This window comes from Haemaphysalis longicornis, unplaced genomic scaffold (assembly GCF_048455015.1).
Source record: "Haemaphysalis longicornis isolate Haplotype H1 unplaced genomic scaffold, Haemaphysalis longicornis Haplotype H1 scaffold_9, whole genome shotgun sequence".
NCBI lineage: Eukaryota > Metazoa > Arthropoda > Arachnida > Ixodida > Ixodidae > Haemaphysalis > Haemaphysalis longicornis.
In genome coordinates this window covers 168,069,583-168,077,255 of record NW_027526460.1, presented here as the reverse complement: position 1 = coordinate 168,077,255, position 7,673 = coordinate 168,069,583, and the positions used below count along the sequence as shown (strand labels likewise).

At 42.0% G+C, this 7,673-nt stretch overlaps 1 long non-coding RNA gene across 1 annotated transcript; it reads right to left on the bottom strand.

Moving 5' to 3' along the window:
• Positions 1–825: 825 nt before the first annotated feature.
• Positions 826–5,785, bottom strand: LOC144152235 (uncharacterized). The gene is made up of 3 exons (XR_013319114.1): positions 5,494–5,785; positions 4,445–4,556; positions 826–965 (listed from the first exon to the last, which is right to left on the bottom strand). It is a non-coding gene; the product is annotated as an uncharacterized LOC144152235 (long non-coding RNA).
• Between the last annotated feature and the right edge of the window lie 1,888 nt (positions 5,786–7,673).

The following is a 7,673-nucleotide window of genomic DNA, read 5'->3' as shown; positions in this document are numbered from 1 at the left end:
GTACACAATAAACGTCTTCGAATCGAGCACGCATTAATAAAAAAAAGTAAAAGCATTGCACGCACGTCATTGGACTCGCCGGCCAATAAGATGGCTCTAGCGGCGCCGGAGTGCGCGGTGTGACGGAGAGACCGTTTAAACCCCTTCCGCCATTCCCCTCATAAAAAATCCTGTTGTGTTTTTGATGTATTTCTGTAGAGTTTTGTCTTCCTCTTGTGTAGAGATTTTGTAGTTTGTGAAGAATTTTTTTGACGAGCTCTTGACGTGTTTCAACAAGTATTTGGCCACGGAGTTTCTGTAGAGAGTTTGACGAGTGATTTTCTGTAGAACTTCTGATGTATTTTTGCAGCCTTTTTACGTACATTTATGCGTACTTCTTGATGCACTTCTCATGGAGTTTCTGTAGAGAGTTTGACGAGTGATTTTCTGTAGAACTTCTGATGTATTTTTGCAGCCTTTTTAAGTAGATTTATGTGTACTTCTTGATGCACTTCTATGGCTTTTATGATGCCATCTTATGTACTTCATGACGTATTCTTACAGAGCTTCTTCATTTATTTCTGCGTACTTCCTGACGTGTTCTTGCCATTTTTGTAATGGGTTTCCTGAACTACATGAATATTCTAGGTCGGCAAATTGATACATAATTACACATTTTACGCTTTGCTGCAAGTAAGTGTTATTGGGCAAAATAGGGGCATTTTTTGCAGTCACAAGATGTAAATCGGCAGCATTGATAGTCACACATAAATTTAGTCAGACAGCGACAGCTAGCTGAAAGGCCAGCCAGTCAAAGCTGCTGAAATATACAAGCAGAGACAAAACTCAGCGACTCACGATCGATTTAATTCTGAGACAGAACTATGCAGCTGACTGACCGACAGCCTTGATTTTCCGTAACACTACGGACAGGAGGGTCGCCTTGATTAGCTGCTGTGGCACGGCAAACTTGGCACATGTGCAGGCTGGAAAGAAAGAAAAAGCAAGCTGATATCAGAATACAACATATCAAAAGTAACATTTTTTTTTAAATAGTATCCTTTTTTTGCTGAAGTTCTGTTTTTAGTTTGACTCTCTTCGATGCTGATATTTAGCCCATTTTTAATTTCCTTAAATGCTAATTTGATGATAAATTCTTAGCAAGAATACACTAATTCTCATTTGAATACTTGTGTCATAGCTTGAATTTTTTAAGGTTGCATGTGTGCTAAATTATTTTTACATGAACCATACCAGCAGTGGTAGTAATTCAAAAGATTTTGCTCACATATACATGATCTCTCAGTATAAAAAGCCACCTCATGTCACCAGACGTTCGGCACCAGCAAAAATGACTAAAGGCTAATAAAGTTTTATCTGAATCCCCAGAATGACAGGCTACCTGCCAAAAAAAGCTATCCAATAAAAGCACCAATGACTTGGGTTCACTTATGAATAATGTTTGGACACCTAAATAGCTTGTGCGCCTGTATACACAGGACACCTATGCGGTTGTCATTTTCATTCTCTGTATATGTCCGTTGTTATGTCTTGTGCAGTTGTAAGTAGCTGGCACACATGAGAAGCCCAACAATTTGTTTTAGGCAATATAGATGTCCACAGGACCACTGCTGTACAAGGAAAGCTCACTAAGTGTAAAAAGTACTGATTATTATTTTGTTGTAAGCGGCTATTATGCAGCTTCGATGTCTGCTCTGTATCAATTATCATCAGCTATTTTGCAATGCCTTGACGTTTTTTTAGCTTTCAAATTCATTCATTGCTGAGACGTGCGAAGGAAAGTTTGATCCCCCGCTTAAGCGGGCGAACATGTGGATCCCCCGCTTTGATAGAGGAGAAATATCCAAAATACTATCCACATTAAAAACCACTGTTCTAAACGATGTGCAGGAAACAAGTTGCCGTAATTTATGGACAATTTATGCTCAGATGTCAGCTATTTTGAACGCATAGTAATCTATAGCTAGCAACACGTAGTGTTGTACGGCTTCGAGCAAATTTTCATTCATGGTTTTTTACCACGGTAGCTTTTTCCAATGCGAAAAACCACTAATGACATGATGGACATTCCATAATAGTCAGCCTGAAGATGAAATACATATAAGCAAAACTCTTCCAACCTACTACCATTGGTAGCGTGGTTCATGTCAACACTGCTTGTATGCTGGCAAGGCAGCCTTGGGCAGACATAAGGAAAAACACAAATTCACAAAGAAAAGTTACAGAGCTTCCTTAAATATATTCGGTTCGTTTCAACGAAAAAATTAATGCAGGTTAAAAAACTGTTGAAAGGAGGAGAGACTAAGCGGCACAGAAAACGACCTGCCTTGTGCTGCCATAAAGGGTGCCAAATAGAACAAAAATAAAACAAAGGATGCTGTCCGTGTGGGGAGACGTGAGCCAAAGCAGAGCAAAAATAAGCAATGGGGTGAACTATTTTGTCATGAGCAGCGCCAACAAACCAAAATGTACAACTGTAGTAATGTTGGTAAATAATCAGCTCCACAGTGCAAAACATACAGAACAAAGGGACAAGAAAACACAGGACAGGCTCTGAAGTTAAACAAAAAATATGCCGCCAATAGATGCACAAAAACAAAATTTACCCCAATGAAAGCCTCGGGCATTATTGGGTTAAGTTTCTCTCATTTTTTGTATGCATGCTGGGTATACATTTTTGTGCAACTCCAATAAGTTTATTTTAGTTGACATTCAGAGCGCGTCCCATGTTTTCTTTTCCCTCTGTCCTGTCGGTTTTGTGCTGAGGATATAGACATGCACAATTGCAAGAAACGCAATGAAGACGAATAAACTCCAATTGCTACACACTACGTGAAAGTCCCTAACAAGGATTTCTGTCCAAAAATTTTTAAGTAAGCATTGAACCAAATATTTCAAAGCTGGAGCTATACTAACAGCTTACTGTGTATGAAGAGATCTGTGAAGGAAGTTTGAACAGCCACAGGTACGGATAATGCATGTTGTCATATTTAGAGCTTTAATAGCAGCAAAAAAGACAACAGAATTTTTTTTTAGTAATTTTTAAGTTTCAAATGTCCCTATCAATGTGCACGGCTACGGATAAGTCGTCACCTGACAATTATAACCAACCAAACTTCGCACGCCCACAGAATAGTCATCAGGCACAAATATGTATGTGAAATATTTCCTTTTCTTTACTGTTCATGTTCTTATTGGAGCAGCCAAACGTACACTGGCACTAAATATTGAGTAGAAAGTGTTCACAATTTACATTAAATACAGTAGTCAAATCCCGTCAACCCTAATAAACAGCGCAATAAATCCTTCAAGTAAATTTTGCAAAAAGCCATAACTTGCTTGATGCTTGAAAAAGTTTCCTAGCAAAAGAATATGTTACCAGGCAAATTGCCGCTTGTAAAACATGAAAAAAAAACAGCATGAAAATTGGACCTAAGCTCACAATTGCAAAAACACAGGACAAGAACAAGTGCTATTTCTCAGCTGTTCATCAACACAAAGAATGTATATATGCACCGAAATATCGCGCTGGTGCCCAAATGCTTCAATAATGCCAGGCGTTTCGAACAGGCCGAACTTCCCGACATCCCTATGTGCATCCAAAAGAAAAAATTGTGTGAAGGTGTTGAACCAAGATTTATTTTTTTCTCTGCGTCACACAATGCATTAATGATTTAGCCAACGAAATGGGCACTGACCACTTGCGACAGGTAAAATTGCGATTTGGCCCACTTGCCCACCATTTCCTCCCCATTGTGGGGCGTGCAATCGTGACCAGCAATTCAGTGGGGCTAGGATTTTAGGGCAAAGCAGATACCAACCAGCCCACAAGGTCATTAAAGCTTTTATGAAGGGATGCTCAGCAGGGCACTACTGTTAAGTTGAATCGGTCTGAAGTTTTTTCATGCATATTTAAGTTTTTTTTATCATTACGCGCACTGCTTCGGTTGACGAGAGGGATGATCTGCCTTTATAAATCCAACTTGGGGGTTCTACGCGCTGAAGCTATATCTGGTCTTGAGGGGTGCAGTAATGAAGTGCCGGCACTTTCGTTTTTTTTTTTCTTTCATTCCAAAATTGGCTGCCGTGGCCGAAAGAACCTCTTGAAATGGTTGGCATCATTCGAGATACAGCAGCACATCTGCGTCTCCACAAAAGTTCAGTATATACATACATTTAGTGTGCAATAAACAAATGAGAGTCAGCTCGTACCTTGTGTTGTTTAGATTGTAAATCTACATCAAGCATTCGCAGTGCTACGTTGTGTCGGAAAAAATCTAATCTGCACAAATAATCACCAAAAACCGCACTGGTGTAAAATTGCTTAAACACCTTCAAAGAGTCGCTAGTGAAAAAATGACGACTTCAGATCACTGAAATTCCGTTGTGCATGTAACAGGAAGACGAGGTCTGTAAAAACCATAAAAGAAACGTGTTCACCCACTTTTTCATAGACTGCCAAACAGTCGGCGGCGCCCGATTAGGAAACAGCCTCGGTCCTTGAAGTAGGCCGCACCAAGAAGTCATTTTGAATGCAAGTTGCACCAGTCAGCAGCCTGCAACATGTAAGTTATTAGCAAACGACAGGCCAGACACCAGAATCATACTCTGCCTTAAACCTGCGAAATCCCAAATGCTGCGTTACTCTGATCACCAAGGTGTGTTGCACACTAAAATTCATTAAGCTGGAAATTCCGTAAGTGACCCAAATTTAACAGCCATTCTTGAATATTTTTACTTTGTTCTGAATGGTTAATTTACGTTTGCGATGCTACAGTAACAGTACGAAGCGCAACCAGCGCTACTCATACTACTGTACCAGTTACGACATGCGTGTAGTTCTGACGCTACAAATAAATTCGGGTTCCATACACTTTGTTCATTCCAACATGTCACGACCAAACTGAGCGTTCAAAAAGATTAATTATTCAATCAAAACGCGAAAAAAACATCCAGATGGCATTCTAATCTAATGCTGTACGCTCGGAAATCATTCGATTTATTATTTTATTCTAATGCTACACGCACGGCAATAATTCAATTTATTGTGCACGTTTTTTAACTGAAAACTATTATGACGGGAAAAAAAACGGCATCTGCAAAACGAAACAAAAACCAAGAGTGCATATCATGCTAAAAGTACACGATTTGCGTTTAATGCATACACACTTATATCGTACCCGCACTCATATTCTCATATTCGCACTCTCCAGCTTCCCTTATTTCATTTCATATCAAAACATTCGGCTAGCAAAACAGAACAGGACACACACACACACTTCACCAAACACAGTGCTAGAAATTGCGTGAGAATTTATTCTGTTTACACACGCAACGGCCAGGTACAAAGGTCTACCGACAGATCTGCGCAACGCACAAAGCGAGTCAGTGAAATCGTTAGGACTAACCGCTTACGCGGACCGCAGTTCGCGAGCAACTCTGCTACGATAAATACATATGACAAGAGAACAAAGTTCACTAGTACTCACTTACCTTCACTACTTCGTAGTATTTCTTCGTCCGGTAGATAAATCCATGGTAGTCAAATTACCGAAACAACGAAAGTTGAAGGCGTGCACAACCGTGCCGTCAACGGCCAGTAGCACCCGCACCGATACGGAGTGCAGATAGGACGGTCGGGCTCGCCGCGCAGCACTTTGCTGTCTCATGTTCGTCCGAGGGAAAAACTAGTTCCTGAAATGACACCCACCTTGAAAAAAACGCGTGGCGAAATAGATGCCCAAGTTATTGGTAAATACAGATATTAGTTGCCAATTATATACAAGAAAAGCTTGAGCGTGGGGTTTTTTTAAAGGAAACAGTAATTGTACCGACAATGTAGATTACGGCTGGCGTGGGGTTGCGGGCGCCGTAATTTTACGGTTTGTTCTGAGGCCGCTACTAAAAACGCCGATCGAAAGACTTTAGCCGCTACCACTATAGTTGGTGACAGCTTAACTCTGCAGCGGCTTTTCAAGATCAAAGGGATTTTGTGTTCATCCGCAACCAATGGCGTCTCGCCATTTGTGTGACGCCTGCGACGTACGTTTGAAAGGAGAACTACTTCCAAAATGGCCGCGCTCGCTTCCCCACCGCTGCTGCGCTGTCGAGCGACAACGAGGTTGCCGAGAACCAACAGCTCTGTAGGCGATTTGTGTTACGAATGTGATTAGTGCATCAGGAAGCCGCTTATCGTCACCTGTCCCGTGTGTGTCTTGCCGCGTCGTGGTTTGTACGTACGTGAGGAAATCGTGGCGGCACTGGTGGGCTGCTTTACGTACTCGGAACGTCGTCAACGAACTCTATCTGAGAACGGGAAAGCGTCGAAGCTGCATCTGTTGCTGGTGTGATTGTGGAAATTGTGTCGGTGTAACGCAACCTTTGTGAAGAAATAATGCGATTTGCTTTCGTCTACGGCAGTAGCGGTGACAAGTTGCAAGCGTTTTCGTTTGTTGCTGTGAGCGTAGGCTGCGCCCGATGTTGAGCGCAGGCCTACGTGGTGTGCGTCCGGCCCGACGCGGATCGTGCAAACGTGTGCGGCATGTTTTTTGGCCGGATACGGCCGCTCGTACAGCCGAACACGTTATTAAGACGATTGCCAAATCTTACAATGTGAGGTATCTTTTGATTGATTGTGGGGTTTAACGCGCCGACGCAACGCAGGCGATGAGGCGCGCCGTAGTGGAGGGCTCCGGATTAATTTTGACCACCTGGGGATCTTTATCGTGCGCCGAAATCTCGTACACAATGTGAGGTATCTTTCCTTGCCGATTCGCGCATTGCTTTAGCCTGCCGGGGTACGAACGGAGCAGCGGTGTGGCGTTTTTCCCCCCTGGCGTAAACAGGTATGATTAAACCATTATTGCAGGGACTCGCGAAGAAGTAAACGTTCGTGCACAATTATCCGAGACTGGGTTGGGTGGCTTTCAGAAAATCGGTATGAACCTGCCTTCCTGCGAGAGACGGGTGCCTATGGCGTTCTGTTTGTGCCAATGAGCACGTTATAGAACATACAAAAGTATGAACGAGTGCGAGTATTGTTGAGGTAATCAAATGTGGTTGCGTTTCGTTTCTTGACTCATTGGTTGGTCGTAATAATCAGTAGCATTTTTGAAACGTATAAGAGGGCTAAATAAACATTGAAAGTGCATGATTGCTGGATTTTGAAATTTGAACCACGTCGTTGAAGGAAGCCGGAAATGTGTCGCCCCGCAACATGACCACGTAGTTTTTTATACATTGCCAAAAATACACACGCGCGCTGCTTTTTATTATGCCTGCTAAGCTTATGGTGCGTATGCTTCCATCGCTACTAGTGGCATCAGAGAAACTGACTATGCATGTACTGAGGCTGCGTATTTCGTGTGCAGTGTGGAATTTCTCATAAGTGTCGTCAGCTGTTAAAGTTGTTTTGAAATAGCTGAATGCGTTTAGTAGGAATGAACCAATAGTTTATCTTCCCTTTATTTTCATGCAGTTTGTGTGATGGGCTTTATGAGTTATAAAAATTTGTCTATTGCAGCTGTGTTTCATAGTGATGGCTGTAGTTTAATGATTGCATTTTGGTGCTTGTGCAGTTTAAGTTTCAACAAAGGGGTTACAGTTTATTGGCAGACATTCAGATTTCCAGTGTCTCTGTCATGATAGACTGTTATTATACAGAGTGGAGGACA